This window comes from Triticum aestivum, chromosome 4B, assembly GCF_018294505.1.
Source record: "Triticum aestivum cultivar Chinese Spring chromosome 4B, IWGSC CS RefSeq v2.1, whole genome shotgun sequence".
NCBI classification, from domain to species: domain Eukaryota; kingdom Viridiplantae; phylum Streptophyta; class Magnoliopsida; order Poales; family Poaceae; genus Triticum; species Triticum aestivum.
The window spans coordinates 619033986-619053990 of NC_057804.1; the positions used below are offsets into that span (position 1 = coordinate 619033986).

Consider the following 20005-nt stretch of genomic DNA (forward strand, 5'->3'; position numbering starts at 1 on the left):
GAAATGGTAGGCTATTCTCAAACCATAGAAAATAGATCAAGCAACTACGGGCTAGAAGTTAAATAAACAAAATCTGATATGTAATCAGTAGTATTTCATCTACTCACTGCAATATTGTGTTGCCAAAGGTTCTTGAGGAGCTGCACTTCTTCCTTGAGTTATCTTATATGCGCCTAATTGTAGAAGCAGAAGCCACAAATCACCTCATATGAAGAAAAATCTCAACAACTAAATTTGTAACCAGATCGGTTGGGGAAGTGGTACTCACTTGGGCTTTCTCCCAGGTCGTGTTGGTGCTTCCAATCAAAGCTGGAACAAAAAAATCAAACAAAGGTGTGAGAGAGAGTTAGTGTAACGAATGACTTCTCAAGTTTGCAGAAAGTGCAAACCAGATCACCAAATCGCAAAAGCCGGCACCTGCTTTACTGCGAGGAGCTCGCCAGTGTCCAGATTCATCCGTAGACATGCCCGAACCCACCAGAGCCAACCATCTCACCCCTCCGACCACCATGCGATGGGACGGCGTAGAGTGCGGCGGCTCCCGCGGCGAACGGAGCAGGAGGAATGGCTGGGATCAGATAAAGACAACCAGACACGCCCCCTCCCCCTCCCGTGATGCGCCCGCGCGCGCCGGGAGGGAAACCCTAGCCGCCAAGCCCTCGGCCCTTCCTCCCTCTCCTCCTCCCCGCCACCGCCGGCAGGCGCTGACGGGCAAAGCCCGGATGGCGCGGCGGCAGCGGGGCCCTTCCTCCTCCTCTTCCTGTGAAAGGCCGGCGCGGGGCGGCGACTCGGGTGGCGGCGCGCGGCTGCGTCGGGGCGGCCGGTCGGCGGCGCTCTAGCGCGGAGGCGCGGGTGGCTGCAGCTCCGCGGCCAGGTGGGGCGTGCTTGCAAGGGCCGGCTGTGGTGAGCGCCTCGTTCTAGATCTGGATTGGGGGGATCTCCAGCCTGCTGCAGGCGGGCGGCGCGGGCTGTGGCGGCATGGGCTGGCCAGTGCCGGTGGTCTCGGCTACTGGTGGTGGTTAGCGCGGTGGTGTGCCATGGAGGGGTGGTCCGGTGGCGGTTGCGGCTGGAGTTGCCTAGTCCGGGGGCACGGATGGTGCATGTCGGTGGGGCGGCGGTGCTCGGAGCTGGGTGTCGGCCCCCCTCGGTGGCGGTGGGTGGTGGCAGCGGGCCTCCTTCCCCTGGCTCAAGGCTGAAGGCATGGCTGTGAGTTGGGGCTCGTGCTCGAGCGGATCTGGAAGGGGCCCGGGGCGAGTCGGAGTTTGCGCTCCCGGTAGGTGTGCCTGGGCTCGATCCGAGAGGTGCCCGTGGGCGCTGAGGTCGGCGTCAAGGGCCATGGACATGGCGTCGTGCGAGCGCGCTCGGCGACGGCCGTCGAGAGTCACGGGGCAGTGTATCCCCCAGCCCACCAGGACCGGCTGGAGACACAGGCATGGGCGGCTCCTACTGTGGAGGCGTCGACCCATACTCCGAGACTGATGCTGGGCTAGGAGAGAAAGGAGATCCCTTTTACTCCTACCATGGTGGATGCACCGTGTCGTGGATGTTTTGTGGAGCCTTGGACATGGATGCCGGGGTGGCGGCCCCGGAAGGCGGTCCGCAGGGTTGGCTCTCCGGCGGGCACCATGGCGACGGTGATGGCATTCTTTCTTGGTCGTGTGGGCGGCAAGAGGTGATGCAGCGGGTGGCTAGGGCACGCTATTTGTCTCTGACGATGGCGGCGCCCCGATCTGGATCTCGAGTTATGGGCGCGTCGCGCTGGCCCTGGAGACCTCGTTTGGTGACAAGGGGGAGTTGCCGAGCGAAAGCTCCGCACTTTGTCGCCGACGATGACGACGCTCGCGGGCGCCGTTATCTTCATGAAGACATCGTCATGGTGCTCCTCTCCGTGTCCGGGTTCCGGGTGAAAACCTATGTTTGTTCGGGACTCGGCAACGGCGACGCTTAGCGTCGTTCTCCCTCCTGGGGGCGTTGTCGTGGAACTTAGGTGATATAGGGCTTTGTGTGGTGTTGCTCAATTCCTTCTGTACTCTATTTCGGTAGCGTTGTCGCGTGTGCGTGATACGGTTAGCCTGGGATCGGCATTGTTTGAGGGCTATCCCATCCCCTTGTATCGTTCGGCCGTGTACTCTATGTGGTTGGTGCTTTATATATAAAGCGGGGCGAAAGCCTTTTTCGAGAGGAACGACTGGGCGGCGAAGGGCACGGCGGCTCCCGCGGCGAATGGAGAGGGAGGAACGGCGGGGCAGCGAACGATGCGGCGGCTCTCGCGGCGAACGGAGCTGAGGAACGGCGGGGTGGTGAATGGCGCGGCGTCTCCCGCGGCGAACGGCTGTGGGAGGAACAGCGGTGCGGCGAACGGTGCGGCGGCTCCCGCGGTGAACAGCTGCAGGAGGAACGGCATGGCGGCGAACGGTGTGGGAGGATCGGCGTGCGGAGGCCCCTGCCCGTGTTGTGGCGTCCGTTGCGAGGAGGAGGATGAGGACCGAGCGAGAGGTCGAGGTCGTGCGGTCCTGCGGGCAGCGGTATTCTTTTTGAAAGGCGGGGCAGATTAGTGATTGATGGATCGCAGTGGCTTAATTTGTGGTTTGGAGCGTTAAACACAGAGGATTATGAGCCATTTGATATTGATGATGAATGGGTGTGATTTTTTGAATCTGCCCCCTTCTCTTTCTTTTAAGGAGTAGTAGATGTAGTGTTGGGTGGTGAATGACTTATGATCTTTGCGATGATTAAACAATCACCGTCGGATGAAACAAAATGCAGTTGTCTGCTCTTGTTTATGTGTAGGTCGCTACCAAGCACGGGCCTCCATTGCAAAAGCAAATCAACCATCTCTGGAAGATGACCAATGGAACATTTAGTTATGTGTGTGTATGCTTGAAGAATTACATTATTGTAACAATGAAGATATATCAAACAGAACTTTTTCTAAAGCCCACTTTTGACCTAAGAAATTCAAGAAACAAATCCATCAGGGATGTTAACATTCTTTTAGAATAAGAAAAGAAATAAATCCAGAGGAATAGATATGAGAATGGTGTGTTTTAATTATATTTGCATTTGAAAGAAAATTAGTAAGGTACTAAAAGACTTTAGCACATTTCACAGAAACTCTAGCATGATAGCTTCTCATTACAAACTCATATGTGGTTTTCACTTGTTATAAAAAGTTGGTGATGCCACTTGAATTGTTAGGGTTGCCGCACAAGTGCATGGTGTAGGGCCGACTTACGTTGTAAGGTGCGACTCTGCACAATACGTGCATTATCTTTTCTATATGTTGAATTATTATGATCTTTCTCAGAGCCGGTCCTGAGATTTTGGGGGCCCGGGGCGAAACCAAAACTGGGGGCCCTTAGTATAAATAATATATTAATAATAATGAATATATGCGTAGATGAAATGTTACGAATAAACACTTAAATGCATCAAAAACAGTATACATATGAAGTAATTATACATAATACCTTAAAAAATCAATCCTCGACACAAAGTTACTTATGATGGGGTCGATGTCAATCTAAGCCAACAATTTTTCTCAATGCATAACGTCGTCAAACCATTTAAACTCTCGTACTTATTGTCTCAAATAGTTCTTCAATAATTATATCTTTGCAAAGCTTCTTTCTGCCGATGCAACAATTTTTTTTCTCAAATACGCAAAGCTTGCGTATCATTGCATTGATAGAAGAAGTGAGAAGGATTACAGGAGGTGGTACAACACATGACACGGACGCAAGGGGCGTGACCATGGTGCCCGAAACGGAGAGATGAGAGATGCACGACCCAAACAAAGAAGAACACGGCTAAACTCTCCGACCAGAGAAGCAAACAAATCTACAACTAGACGACCAAAACTCCGAAGCCCGCACCGAGGACGCCGCGAGCAACCAAGACAACGCCTTCAAGAAGGAGAACGACACCGAGACGCTGTCGTCATCCGATCCGGAAACCCTGACCTAGGGTTTCCCCTGATGCTCGAAGAGGGGCATGGAATGGCCATGACAACGCCTCTAGGAAGGTGACGACACCCGCGGGCGTCGCTGCTGCCAGCAAAAGATGCGGGCTTTCGCCCTGGCCAATTCCAAGCAATCCCAAGTCGTCGGAACACGAGTCGAAGAGGAGGTCGTCGGGTGTAGGCCGGTGCTGCGACTGCAGGAAGGGGAGCCACGCGCGGCGCCAAAGGAGGCACCGTGCATCGCCGGGCGCGCGAACTCCGGAGGAGGATGAAGATGCGTGGCTGCGCGGAATGAAGTGGGGATGGGACGATGACCATAGCCCCGGAAAGCCAGGATCTGGAAGGAACACAGATCCGAGCCACCGGGACCGGAGCAGCAGGGACGCCGGCGGGCCCAGGGAACTGGAAGGGGACGCAGCACCCCGAGCATGCCGGTGACGAAGATGCACCGGGATGGATGGCCAACCAAGACACCGCAGGGTGGTGATGGTGCGGATATGCCGAGGAGCCAAAGAGCCAAGAGTGCTGGAAAGAGCGCAGCTTTCGAGGCTAGTCGGGTCTGAAGCCGCGCCGGCCGGACGCTGGAAGGGTGCGCAGGTCCATTGCCACCGGGCTGAAGTCGCCCCTGCGGGGTGAGGGGTGGCGAGGTGGTGGTGTCAAAGCGGATTCGCGCGTAGCCAAACCCGGCCGGCGTGCCAAAGAAGGCAGACACCGACGGGCACAGCAGCAGCCTCCATGGCCGGCCCTCGAAGAGGCGGACCTGAACTCGTGGGTGGGTCGGGGTCGGAGGGGGAGGAGCAGCAGCTAGCAGGGCCCAGCGGAGGCCGGCCGGCCGGAGCGCCGCAACTAGCCGGAGAGGGTGACCAGATCGCGTCGGGGCGGACCAGGGCATCACCGTGAGGAACTGTGGCCGGTGCAGTCCACCCGTGCCGCCAGCAAGCAGGGGAGGCCGGGGGAGGCCGCTGTCGCCGCCGGAGGAGGAGGCCGCCGCCGCAGGCGGCCCAGATCTAGCGCGAGGGGGAGGGTGGGCGCGGGATGGGGGGGGAGGGGCGCAGGAGGAGGAAGGACAGCATCGCCGCCGCCATCCCAGGGCCCGGCGCGGCTTCGCCGGACGGCCCTCCGGCGGCGGCGACGCGGGGGTGAGCGGTGGGCGGGCGACGGGCGCTGGCGGCTAGGTTCCCCCCGAGTCGCCCTGCTCGGGCGACGCGGAGAACTAACCCGCCGATGCAACATTTATATGCCTATAAATAAGATGATAAGCAACAGAGGCATTAGGATAAAAAAACGACTTCCCTGACATACTAGAAATTCACATAGTACACCATATGATGGAGTGAATTTATAATCTTTAATTCCAAAAAAAAGGCAAAACAGGGTGTCCATCAACACTTGTAGATTGTGCATGTGCATCTGTCGAATAATTGTTCTATCAGGGACACTTACATTTTTATCACCTATATTAATGTCAACAGTTTCCTCTTGTTAAGATTCAGAATTCCCATCAATTTGATTCCCTTCCTCCACAAAACTCGCTAATTCACCATTTGAAATCAATGAATCATATTACTCTTGATAATTTTATCAAGAGCGCCTCTCTCATGTATCCATTCATCAACATATTGTATCTTTTTTCACCATACTGGAAATAAATAAATAATTGGGCATGAAAGGCTGATCGGTATTCGATACTAGGTACAGCATGTACGCAAAGGAGAAATTACTTATTAATTTAGTAATAAATCATATAGGGAGTAGGGATTAGGGAATAGTATAATATATACTCCCTCCGTTCCATAATGTAGTGCCTATAGATTTTTGCAGAAGTCAAACATTACAAACTTTGACCATATCTATAAAGAAAAGTAGGTACATCTAGAATACCAAATGGACATCACTGGATACATCGCGAGTTATATTTTCAGAATGTATATGTTTGATATTGTAGATGTAGATAGTTTTCTCTATACACTTGGTCAAAATTGGCAAAGTTTGACTTCCACAAAAATCTATAGGCACTACATTGTGGAATGGAGGGAGTACCTGGGATGGATTGGATCGTTGAGCGATGAGCCTATGCCACGATGTGAACTCGGGTCTGGCTCTAGCAACTAGCGCTAGGCGAATCTATGTGATGTCTGTGTGCATGTCAGCTCCTGAAGGCGGGAAAGAAATCCGCGGCGTGTACTGAGTACTGACTACATCTCGCGATCGGGGCGCCCGGGAATAGAGATCGCATCGGGGAGACGGCAAACTGGCGATCGATTAGGATGGAAATTATAAGAGAGAAAGAGCATACTGGCGTGCTTATTATCTGGAAATGGACGGTGTAGAATCTGGGATTGCTAGGTGACGGAATAAAAAGAATCGCTATGTTCGCCTCCATCCAAGCCTGATTAGTGATTACCTTGCTAAGCCACGCCCCCTAAACTCACTACATACATACACCTGGGGAGGGGCCCCTGAACTGTGGGGGCCCCAGGAGATCCGTGGCCGAACCCGTTCCCGCACCTCCGCTCTTGACACGCAAAGCGCCTCACGTGTCCTAGGGTCAAGCAGCCCCTCAATGGCGGCTTAATGCGGACCCTATTCTGGAACATCCGCGGGTTCGGCCAGGATGGCCGGCACCGCCAACTCGTCGAGTACATGCGCGAGGAGTGGATAGACATTGTAGCAATCCAAGAAACCATGCAATCTGAATTCATCTTGTCCGAGCTTGAGCGTCTAAGCACTCACCTATTTGCCTGGCATTGGCTTCCTTCTAGTGTGATTGTCGGGCACTTAGGTGGCATCCTGTCAGGTGTAAAGGATGCCACCTTTAAGGTTGGTGGTATGGATAGGGGTGAGTTCTTTGTAAGCATGGAGATTTTCGAGAGGGCTCTGAACTTCAAATGAGAGATCATCATAGTCTATGGCCCTGCCGACCACCGTCGATTGGTGACCTTCCTTGAGGAGCTCAAGAACAAGGTGTCGGCGGCCCGCCTTCCGGTCATTGTGGGTGGAGACTTCAACCTCCTCCGGTTTGCGGAGGACAAGAACAACGGTATAGTCAACTTCCTGCGAATGCAGATGTTCAATGATTGCATTGCCGATCTCGGTCTGCGGGAATTAGATAGGATTGGTGACAGGTTCACCTGGACCAATCGCCAGGCTGACCCGACCCGCTCTGTGTTGGATCGGGTCTTGGTCTCTCCTGAGTGGGAGCTGCGGTGCCCCCTTGCTTCCCTCCGTGCCATAACTCATATTGGCTCGGACCACGTTCCCATGCTTCTATCTTCTCAGGATGAGCGCCCCCACCGCCCCTAGATTCCACTTTGAGACATTCTGGCTTAACCAGAGCGGTTTCACGGAGGCTGTTCACGGACGGTGGCTGGAGGCCCGCCTCGCCCCTCAAAAGTCCATCTCTGCGGTGAATGATTGACACTTTTGCGCCAAGCGCTCCCGCCAGTTCATGAAGGGATGGGGTGCGAACCTTGGGCGGGATCTTCGGGGCCGCAAGAAGGCCCTTCTGGCCTCCATCCAAGCTCTGGACCTCCGGGCAGACTCGGTGGGCTTATCTCCTGATGAATGGATGCAGCGTTACGACCTTGAGGACCAGCTTATTGTCATCTACACAGACGAGGAGGCCTATTGGCGCCTTCGGGGAACCCAAAACTGGGTTCTCAAGGGGGACGCTAACACCGCCTACTTCCAGGCAATCGCCAATCGGCGGCGGCGCCGGCGTAATACCATCCCCTTCCCGTGGGATGGGGAGACCCTCCTGCAGCGCCCGTGCGAGATCCGCTCTCATGTTGACGGCTTCTATAAAGACCTTTTCTCCGCCCCCTCGTGGGGGCTTGGCTCTTGCACCCCTATTTTGGGTGGGCACGCAGTGCAGCTCGGACTCGGAGAATGCAACTCTCACGGCTTCGTTCACTGAGGAGGAAGTCTGGCTCGCAATTAAGGGGATGAATCCATCGTTCACCCCGGGTCCTGACGGTTTGCCGGTTAAGTTCTTCGAGACCTTCTGGCCCACAATAAAGCAGGAGGTCATGTCCCTCTTTGAGGAGTTCTATGTGGGCTCCATTGACCTCCAGCGCCTTAACTATGGGATCATCACTTTGATCCCCAAGGTTCCCGGCGCCTCGGACATTCGCCGGTTTTGCCCCATTACAGTGATCAATGTGATCTTCCGCATTATCGCAAAGGGGTTCGCCAATTGGGTAGTCCCTTTGGCTGGCCGCATCACTCACCCGGACCAATCCACCTTTATCCAGGGTCGGTATATCTTAGATAGGGTCATGGTCTTTCATGAAGTCTTGCACGAGGTCTGGACCAAGAAACTCAAAGCAGTATTCCCGAAGATTGACTTCCATAAGGCGTATGACATGGTTAGCTGGCCCTTCCTTCGGGAAGTGTTGCTCACAAAATGATTTGATGGTCGATGGGTCTCCCGGGTCATGCAGACGATGTCGTCTGGGCGCACTGTAGTGAACATTAATGGGGAAATCGGACCCTATTTCCCCACCTTATGTGGGGTTAGATAGGGGGACCCCTTCTCCCCTCTCCTGTTCAACATGGTAGTCGATGCCCTGGCCGCTATCCTGGATAAGGCCAAGGCCGCCGGCCACATGCTAGGCATCGTCCCGCATTTGGTGGAGGGAGGAGATGTTTCCCTCCTCCAATACGCCGATGACACCATCATCATGGTGCAAGGCTCGGTGGCTGAGATCTCGAACCTAAAATTCCTCCTGCTCTATTTCCAACACCTATCAGGCCTCAAAATAAACATCGATAAAAGCACGGTGATGGTTTTGGGATATTCTCCCTCTGATAGCCAGAGTATTGCTAACCGACTTAACTCTCGGCTAGGGTCATTCCCAACTACTTATCTGGGGATCCCCATTAGTGACTCCCGCCTGTCGGTGGCCAACCTGAGACCCTCGGTTGAAAGTGCAACTATCCCTGGGTGGTTTTGGTAATTCCTAACAACATATATCTCATTGAGCTAATACTATTTCAAGATAAATATTTCAGGAAAGCTCAATGTTTGGCACGGCATTGATGAGAAATGTGGACCCCTCAAAATGCTAAGGACAAACGGATTGGCTCAAGCTCAAAGCACAAGACTCTACATTTTACTTTTAGTGATCCAAGATCACATTGAGTCTATAGGAAAGCCAATACTATTAAGAGGGGGTGAGGTGTTGATTAATGAGTTGCTTGCTCAAAGTGCTTAGTGATATGCTACATAGCCCTCAACTACTTTCTCACATCTCCATATGTCCCAAACCAAAAGTCAAACTCGGCCCTACCGAAACTTTCTATCCGGCGCCACCGAGTTCACTTGACATAGCCACCGCCAGAAACCCTAATCTTTTCGGTCTCACCGATAGGGATCTCGGTCTCACCGAGATGGGATTGTAATCTCTCTGTTTCCCTTCGTAACATTTTGGTCAAACCGAGATGAGCGATCGGTCCCACAGAGATTGCAATGCAAACTCTCTGTTTCCCTTTCATAACATTTCGGTCCAACCGAGATGAGCGAGTCAGTCCCACCGAGTTTGCCTGACCAACCCTCTGGTTAGCTTATACCAAAATCGGTCTCACCGAGTTTGTGTAATCGGTCTCACCGAGATTACGTTATTCCCTAACCCTAATGATATCGGTCCCACCGAGTTGACATGTCGGTCCCACCGAAATGCCTAACGGTCACATTATGAACTAAATCGGTCTGACCGAGTTTAACGATTCGGTCCCACCGAGTTTGGTAAGTTGTGTGTAACGGTTAGATTTTGTGTGGAGGCTATATATACCCCTCCACCCACTCTTCATTCGTGGAGTGAGCCATCAGAACATGCCTACACTTCCACTATCCATTTTCTGAGAAGAGAACCACCTACACTTGTGTTGAGATCAAGATATTCCATTCCTACCACTTAAATCTTGATCTCTAGCCTTCCCCAGGTTGCTTTCCACTCAAATATTCTTTCAACCAAATCCATATCCTATGAGAGAGAGTTGAGTGTTGGGGAGACTATCATTTGAAGCACAAGAGCAAGGAGTTCATCATCAACACACCATCTATTACCTTTTGGAGAGTGGTGCCTCCTAGATTGGTTAGGTGTCACTTGGGAGCCTCCGTCAAGATTGTGGAGTTGAACCAAGGAGTTTGTAAGGGCAAGGAGATCGCCTACTTTGTGAAGATCTACCCAAGTGAGGCAAGTCCTTCGTGGGCAACAGCCATGGTGGGATAGACAAGGTTGCTTCTTTGTGGACCCTTTGTGGGTGGAGCCCTCCGTGGACTCGCGCAACCGTTACCCTTCGTGGGTTGAAGTCTCCATCTCCGTGGACAAGGTTGCTTCCTCAAACTCCTCCCTTTACCTTCATATGCAATTTTTTTACATTCCGCTGCTATAATCTTAGAATTGCATGTGTAGGTTTATTGCTTGACTTGTGCTAGGTTGCTAAAATCTGCCAAGAACTAAAATTGGGAAAAGGCTAGATTTTTATTTGGTCAAGTAGTCTAATCACCCCCCTCTAGACATACCTTCGATCCTACAATTGGTATCAGAGCTTTGGTGTCCATTTGCTTTGATTTCCCTAGCTTTTGGTGGTCATAGCCTTGGTCTCACAACCTAGGAGAGTATGACGTCTAGCGAGGGAAATTACCATCGTAGAGGTCCTTACTTTGATGGTACTAATTTTGCTAGTTGGAAGCATAAGGTGAAAATGCATATTCTTGGACATAACCCCGTCGTTTGGTCTATTGTGTGTATTGGCTTGAAAGGTGAATTCTTTGATGGGAGAGAACCAAACCGTGAAGCTACCGCAGAAGAGTTGAAGATGATGCAATACAATGCTCAAGCTTGTGATATTCTCTTCAACGGATTGTGCCCCGAAGAATTCAACAAAATCAGCCATCTTGAGAATGCAAAGGAAATTTGGGATACTTTTATTGACATGCACGAAGGTACCAACTTCATCAAGGAATCCAAATTGGATGTGCTTCAAAGTCAACTTGACAAGTTTAAAATGAAGGATGGTGAAGGCGTCGCTGAAATGTACTCTAGGCTTGCTCTCATCACAAATGAGATTGCCGGCTTAGGAAGTGAAGAGATGACCGACAAATTCATCATCCAGAAGATCCTAAGAGCCTTGGATGGAAAATATGATACCATGTGCACATTGATCCAAATGATGCCCAATTACAAGAATCTCAAGCCAACGGAAGTCATTGGAAGGATTGTTGCTCATGAGATGTCACTCAAGGATAAGGAAGAGCTCCACAACAAGTCAAGTGGTGCTTACAAAGCCTCATGTGAAGCTCCCACATCATCAAGTGAGAAACAAACCTTCAATGAATAATTTAGCCTAATGGTGAAGAACTTCAACAAGTTCTACAAGAGTAGAAGCAAGGAAAGAAGTTCCAAGTCAAGGTCCTATAATGACAAAAGATCTTCAAGTCGTGAGCGTAATTGCTACAATTGTGGAAGACCTGAACACTATTCCAATGAGTGTACGGCTCCCTACAAAAGAAGAGAAGATTCTCCAAAAAATAAGATGTAGAAGAGAAGAATCACCACCAAGAGAAAGGAAGAGTAGAGATGATCGTTATGAACAAAGAACATCCCGGAGAAGCAAGGATTCGGAAAGGAAGGACAAATCATCAAAGAGCTACACAAAACAAAGACATCAAGCTCATGTTGGTGAATGGGTATCCGGCTATGACTTTGACCATCACTCCGAGAGAAGCTATCACTCTGACTTCGAATATACTCAAGATGAAGGTGTTGCCGGTCTAGCACTTATGTCAACCAACTCCTACGACGTATTTGACTCACAAAATGAAGGAATTGGAAGATGCTTCATGGCTAAAGGCCCAAAGGTATCACACCCCGAGTATGTTGATTTCAATAGTGATGAAGATGACTTGTTAGGTGATGATGATTTACTTGTTGACAACTCTAGTGATGAATACTATGATGAAACGTCAATTAATCATGCTAATCAAGATAAAACGAATGAAAATGATAAGGAGAAGATTGAGCACCTAACTAAAGAACTAAACACTCTTAAGTTAGCTCATGAAACTATCTTGGAAGATCATAGAGAACTTTTAAAGACTCATGAGAAGTTACGCTTTGAAAAGCTCAACCTCGAGCAAGAGCATGAGTTTTTAAAGGCAATCAATGATGATCTTCGCAAGAAAAGTTCTTCTTACATTACCAAGTGTTTACTCTTATCTACTTACATGCCTCAAGTCAAGTATAGTAACAAGAACAAGAAAGATTCTCCTTCTAGTAGTAACAATAATCATGCTAAATCCAATATTGTTGCTTCTAGTAGTTCTCTTGATTCCACTAATGATTCTCTTAGCCAAGTTACACTTGAACAAGAAAATAGCTTATTGAAGGGAATTATAGAGAAAGTGTTTACAAGAGCCTTGCCGGAAGTAGGCAATTTGAGGAGATTGTACGCAAGCAAGGAAGGCGCCGGAAGAATCAAGGTGATGGTTTTGAACGAAAGTTCAATGCCAATGGAGTTGAGTGGGAAGAAGATCAATACTCCAAGATGAAGTTTGTTCCTCAACAAGATAAGTACGATCCTACTTCTTTCAAGGGAACACAAGCTCAAGATGATCTTCCACCACAAAACCACAAGCAAAAAGGCAAGGACATGCTTCAAGAGGAGATTTATGCATTTGAAGAAGCTCCTAAGGCCTTGGTCAAGTGGATTCCCAAGACTACATCAAGTTCTACTTCATCAAGTATGACTACAACTCCAAGGATTCCCATCAAGATGATGTGGATCCCAAAGAATAAGAACTAGAGAGTTCTTGAGGGTGACTCCGCCAACATACTTCACTCTTATCATTTTGGTGAGGATAAGTGCAAACAACTTCCATATCTTGCACTAGTCCAAGGAGTCACAAACCCTCTTGTTGGTAAGATAAGGGACAAGGTAATCTATTGCTTTCATGGACATCATCTTGTGTGTGCATCACTCTATGTCTATGGATATCCTTGTTTGTTCCTTGTGGGACTAACCCGTGTAGGTATTGAAAGTGCAATTCACTCCAATGGATTGCTCCGAATGATATACAACAACATTGATCATCCACATCTTCAACACGTACATGAAGTCATCATCGACAAAACCCAAGATTACTTCATCCCTCTTAGGGGGGATATCACATATAGGGGGAGCTTTACTCTAAAGAATTGAGCTAAAGCAACTCTAATGGTGTGAACACAACAATGCTTTATGTAAAAGTGGTAACCCCACTTGTGCTTGAACGATGAGTATGACCTATGATCAAATGTTCTCATTTGACTCCTAAGTCAATATACTCATATATAGATGACCTAGTCATCACCAATTGTTCGATAGGTGCTAGAATTGGTTGTGCATGCTTTGCCACATACTTCATTTGCCATTTTATTGTGTGAACATGTCGTTTGCATATTTTACTCATTCGAGGACATCCACTTGTTGTTTTGAATGTTTGGTCTCTTTTTCTTTGACCAAGTGGATGGACAAGAATGCCTAAGTACCCTCTCTAGCTATCTATGCTTTTCTCATCTTAAAATCTATTCATGCTACGTCACAAAGTTTGATCAAGTCAGATTCAACCCACTCTGTTTGTGGAGCACTCGGAGTTCCCGATTTGTCATAGACTTAAACTTCCAAAACCTCTTTGTGCATCTCAGTCTGACCGAGAAATCCATTTCGCTCACACCGAGTTCACTAAGATGATCTAGGTTTTCATCTCGGTGTAACCGATTAGAACTTTTTGGTCACACCGAGTTGCAGTAACTGTTCGCAGTTTTGCATCTCGGTGCCACAGAGTTGTTCCACTCGGTCACACCGACAGGGCCAGGTTATAAATACCGACGGGTCAAATTTGTTGGAAATATGCCCTAGAGGCAATAATAAAAGGATTATTATTATATTTCCTTGTTCATGATAATTGTCTTTTATTCATGCTACAATTGTATTATCCGAAAATCATAATACACGTGTGAATACATAGACCACAATACGTCCCTAGTAAGCCTCTAGTTGACTAGCTCGTTGGTCAACAGATAGTCATGGTTTCCTGACTATGGACATTAGATGTCATTGACAACGGGATCACGTCATTAGGAGAATGACGTGATGGACAAGACCCAATCCTAAGCATAGCACAAGATCGTGTAGTTCGTTTTGCTAGAGCTTTTCCAATGTCAAGTATCTCTTCCTTGGACCATGAGATCGTGTAACTCCCGGATACCGTAGGAGTGCTTTGGGTGTACCAAACGTCACAACATAACTGGGTGACTATAAAGGTGCACTACAGGTATCTCCGAAAGTGTCTGTTGGGTTGACACGGATCGAGACTGGGATTTGTCACTTCGTATGATAGAGAGGTATCTCTGGGCCCATTCGGTAATGCATCATCATAATGACCTCAAAGTGACCAAGTGTCTGGTCACGGGATCATGCATTACGGTACGAGTAAAGTGACTTGCCGGTAACGAGACTGAACGAGGTATTGGGATACCGACGATCGAGTCTCGGGCAAGTAACATACCGTTTGATAAAGGGAATAGTATACGGGGTTGCATGAACCCTCGACATCGTGGTTCATCCGATGAGATCATCGAGGAGTATGTGGGAACCAACATGGGTATCCAGATCCCGCTGTTGGTTATTGACCGGAGAGCTGTCTCAGTCATGTCTGCATGTCTCCCGAACCCGTAGGGTCTACACACTTAAGGTTCGGTGACGCTAGGGTTGTATGAATATGAGTATGCAGCAAACCGAATGTTGTTCGGAGTCCAGGATGAGATCCCGGTCGTCACGAGGAGTTCTGGAATGGTCCGGAGGTAAATAAAACTATATAGGAAGTGATGTTTCGGCCATCGGGAAAGTTTCGGGGTCACCCGGTATTGTACCGGGACCACCGGAAGGGTCCCGGGGGTCCACCCATCCCGGAGGGCCCCAAGGGCCGAAGTGGGGAGGGGAACCAGCCCATAGTGGGCTGGTGCGCCCCCCTTGGCCCACCCCCTGCGCCTAGGGTTGAAACCCTAGGGTGGGGGGGGGGCGCCCCACGTGGCTTGGGGGGTACTCCACCCCCTTGGCCGCCGCCCCCTTGGGAGATTGGATCTCCCAGGGCCGGTGCCCCCCCTGGGGGCCTATATAAAGGGAGGGGGAGGGGGCAGCCGCACCCTGAAGTTCTGGCGCCTCCCTCCCCCTGCTACACCTCTTCCTCCTCCGTCACGTGCTTGGCGAAGCCCTGCTGGAGTGCTGCTGTTCCACCATCACCACGCTGTTGTGCTGCTGCTGGAGCTATCATCATCAACCTCTCCTTCCCCCTTGCTGGATCAAGACGGAGGAGACGTCACGCTGACCGTACGTGTGTTGAACACGGAGGTGCCGCCCGTTCGGCGCTAGGATCTCCGGTGATAGGATCACGACGAGAACGACTACTTCAACCCCGTTCTTTTGAACGCTTCCGCGCGATCTACAAAGTGGTATGTAGGTGCAATCTCTCTCCCATGACTCGTTGCGTAGATGAACTCATAGATGGATCTTGGTGAAACCGTAGGAAATATTTTAATTTTCTGCAACATTCCCCAACAGTGGCATCATGAGCTAGGTCTATGCGTAGTTCTCTATTGCACGAGTAGAACACAATTTTGTTGTGGGCGTAGATCTTGTCAACTTGCTTGCCGCTACTAGTCTTATCTTGCTTCAGCGGTATTGTGGGATGAAGCGGCCCGGACCAACCTTACACGTACGCTTATGTGAGACCGGTTCCACCGACTGACATGCACTAGTTGCATAAGGTGGCTGGCGGGTGTCTGTCTCTCCCACTTTAGTTGGAGCGGATTCGACGAAAAGGGTCCTTATGAAGGGTAAATAGAAGTTGACAAGATCACGTTGTGGTTATTCGTAGGTAAGAAAACGTTCTTGCTAGAACCCAATTGCAGCCACGTAAAAGATGCAACAACAATTAGAGGACGTCTAACTTGTTTTTGCAGTGATTGTCATGTGATGTGATATGGCCAGAAGTTGTGATGAATGATGAATGACATATTGTGATGTATGAGATCATGTTCTTGTAATAGGAATCATGACTTGCATGTCGATGAGTATGACAACTGGCAGGAGCCATAGGAGTTGTCTTTATTTTTGTATGACCTGCATGTCATTAAAGAACGCCATGTAAATTACTTTACTTTATTGCTAAACGCGTTAGCCATAGAAGTAGAAGTAGTCGTTGGCGTGACAACTTCATGAAGACACAATGATGGAGATCATGATGATGGAGATCATGGTGTCATGCCGGTGACAAAGATGATCATGGAGCCCCGAAGATGGAGATCGAAGGAGCTATATGATATTGGCCATATCATGTCACTACTATATAATTGCATGTGATGTTTATTATGTTTTATGCATATTGTTTACTTAGAACGGCGGTAGTAAATAAGATGATCCCTTATAAAAATTTCAAGAAAGTGTTCCCCCTAACTGTGCACCATTGCTAAAGTTCGTCGTTTCGAAGCACCACGTGATGATCGGGTGTGATAGATCCTTACGTTCACATACAACGGGTGTAAGACAGATTTACACACGCAGAAACACTTAGGGTTAACTTGACGAGCCTAGCATGTACAGACATGGCCTCGGAACACAAGAGACCGAAAGGTCGAAAATGAGTCGTATAGAAGATATGATCAACATGGAGATGTTCACCGATGATGACTAGTCCGTCTCACGTGATGATCGGACACGGCCTAGTCGACTCGGATCGTGTAACACTTAGATGACTAGAGGGATGTCTAATCTGAGTGGGAGTTCATTAAATAATTTGATTAGATGAACTTAATTATCATGAACTTAGTCTAAAACTTTTGCAAAATATGTCTTGTAGATCAAATGGCCACGCTCATGTGAACATGAACTTCAACGCGTTCCTAGAGAAAACCAAGTTGAAAGATGATGGCAGCAACTATTCGGACTGGGTCCGGAACCTGAGGATCATCCTCATAGCAGCCAAGAAAGATTATGTCCTAGATGCACCGCTAGGTGAAGCACCCATCCCAGAGAACCAAGACGTTATGAACACTTGGCAATCACGTGCTGATGATTACTCCCTCGTTCAGTGCGGCATGCTTTACAGCTTAGAACCGGGGCTCCAAAAGCGTTTTGAGAAGCACGAAGCATATGAGATGTTCGAGGAGCTGAAAATGGTTTTCCAACCTCATGCCCGGGTCGAGAGATATGAAGTCTCCGACAAGTTCTATAGTTGTAAGATGGAGGAAAACAGTTCTGTCAGTGAGCACATACTCAAAATGTCTGGGTTGCACAACCGCCCGTCCCAGTTGGAGATCAACCTCCCGGACGAGGCGGTCATTGACAGAATCCCTCAGTCGCTCCCACCAAGCTACAAGAGCTTCATGCTGAACTACAATATGCAGGGGATGGTGAAGACCATTCCTGAAGTATTCTCAATGCTGAAGTCAGTAGAGGTTGAAATCAAGAAAGAACATCAAGTGTTGATGGTCAATAAGACCACTAAGTTCAATAAGGGCAAGGGTAAGAAGAACTTCAAGAAGGACGGCAAAGATGTTGCCGCACCCGGTAAGCCAGCTGCCGGGAAGAAGTCAAAGAATGGACCCAAGCCTGAGACTGAGTGCTTTTATTGCAAGGGGAAGGGTCACTGGAAGCGGAACTGCCCCAAATACTTAGCGGACAAGAAGGCCGGCAACACTAAAGGTATATTTGATATACATGTAATTGATGTGTACCTTACCAGTACTCGTAGTAACTCCTGGGTATTCGATACCGGTGCCGTTGCTCACATTTGTAACTCACAGCAGGAGCTGCGGAATAAGCGGAGACTGGCAAAGGACGAGGTGACGATGCGCGTCGGGAATGGTTCCAAGGTCGATGTGATCGCCGTCGGCACGCTACCTCTACATTTACCTACAGGATTAGTTTTAAACCTCAATAATTGTTATTTAGTGCCAAGTTTGAGCATGAACATTGTATCTGAATCTCGTTTGATACAATATGGCTACTCATTTAAATCCGAGAATAATGGTTGTCCTATTTATATGAGAGATATGTTTTATGGTCATGCCCTGATGGTCAATGGTTTATTCTTAATGAATCTCGAGCGTAATGTTACACATATTCATAGTGTGAATACCAAAAGATGTAAAGTTGATAACGATAGTCCCACATACTTGTGGCACTGCCGCCTTGGTCACATAGGTGTCAAGCGCATGAAGAAGCTCCATACTGATGGACTTTTAGAGTCTCTCGATTATGAATCATTTGACACGTGCGAACCATGCCTCATGGGTAAAATGACCAAGACTCCGTTCTCCGGAACAATGGAGTGAGCAACCAACTTATTGGAAATCATACATACCAATGTGTGCGGTCCAATGAGCGTTGAGGCTCGCGGAGGATATCGTTATGTTCTCACTCTCACTGATGACTTGAGTAGATATGGGTATGTCTACTTGATGAAACACAAGTCTGAGACCTTTGAAAAGTTCAAGGAATTTCAGAATGAAGTAGAGAATTAACGTGACCGAAAGATAAAATTCCTACGATCGGATCGTGGAGGAGAATATTTAAGTCATGAATTTGGTACACACTTAAGAAAATGTGGAATCATTTCACAACTCACGCCGCCTGGAACACCTCAGCGTAACGGTGTGTCCGAACGTCGTAATCGCACTCTATTGGATATGGTGCGGTCTATGATGTCTCTTACCGATTTACCGCTATCATTTTGGGGATACGCTCTAGAGACAGCTACATTCACTTTAAATAGGGCACCGTCTAAATCCGTTGAGACGACACCGTATGAATTATGGTTTGGGAAGAAACCTAAGCTGTCGTTTCTAAAAGTTTGGGGATGCGATGCTTATGTCAAGAAACTTCAACCTGAAAAGCTCAAACCCAACTCGGAAAAATGCATCTTCATAGGATACCCTAAGGAAACCATTGGGTATACCTTCTACTTAAGATCCGAAGGCAAGATCTTTGTTGCCAAGAACGGATCCTTTCTGGAAAAAGAGTTTCTCTCGAAAGGAGTAAGTGGGAGGAAAGTAGAACTCGATGAAGTACTACCTCTTGAACCGGAAGGTAGTGCAGCTCAGGAAAACGTTCCTGTGGTGCCTACACCGACTGGAGAGGAAATTAATGATGATGATCAAGGTACTTCGGATCAAGTTGCTACTGAACTTGGTAGGTCCACAAGGACACGTTCCGCACCAGAGTGGTACGGCAACCCTGTCCTGGAAATCATGTTGTTAGACAACGGTGAACCTTCGAACTATGAAGAAGCGATGGCGGGCCCAGATTCCAACAAATGGCTAGAAGCCATGAAATCCGAGATAGAATCCATGTATGAAAACAAAGTATGGACTTTGACTGACTTGCCCGATGATCGGCGAGCGATACAAAACAAATGGATCTTTAAGAAGAAGACGGACGCGGATGGTAATGTCACCATCTATAAAGCTCGACTTGTCGCTAAGGGTTATCAGCAAGTTCAAGGGATTGACTACGATGAGACTTTCTCTCCCGTAGCGAAGCATAAGTCCGTCCGAATCATGTTAGCAATTGCCGCATACTATGATTATGAGATATGGCAGATGGACGTCAAAACGGCATTCCTTAACGGGCATCTTAAGGAAGAACTATATATGATGCAGCCGGAGGGTTTTGTCGATCCTAAGAATGCTAACAAAGTATGCAAGCTCCAGCGATCCATTTATGGGCTGGTGCAAGCATCTCGGAGTTGGAACATTTGCTTTGATGAGATGATCAAAGCGTTTGGGTTTATGCAGACTTATGGAGAAGCCTGCGTTTACAAGAAAGTGAGTGGGAGCTCTGTAGCATTTCTCATATTATATGTAGATGACATACTTTTGATGGGAAATGATATAGAATTCTTGGACATCATTAAGGCCTACTTGAATAAGTGTTTTTCAATGAAGGACCTTGGAGAAGCTGCTTATATATTAGGCATCAAGATCTATAGGGATAGATCGA

General features: G+C 48.7%; 1 pseudogene; it reads right to left on the minus strand.

The window, feature by feature from the left end:
* LOC123090290 (ankyrin repeat-containing protein At5g02620-like) overlaps nt 1-20005 on the minus strand; it is a 165704-nt pseudogene that overhangs the window by 120351 nt on the left and 25348 nt on the right.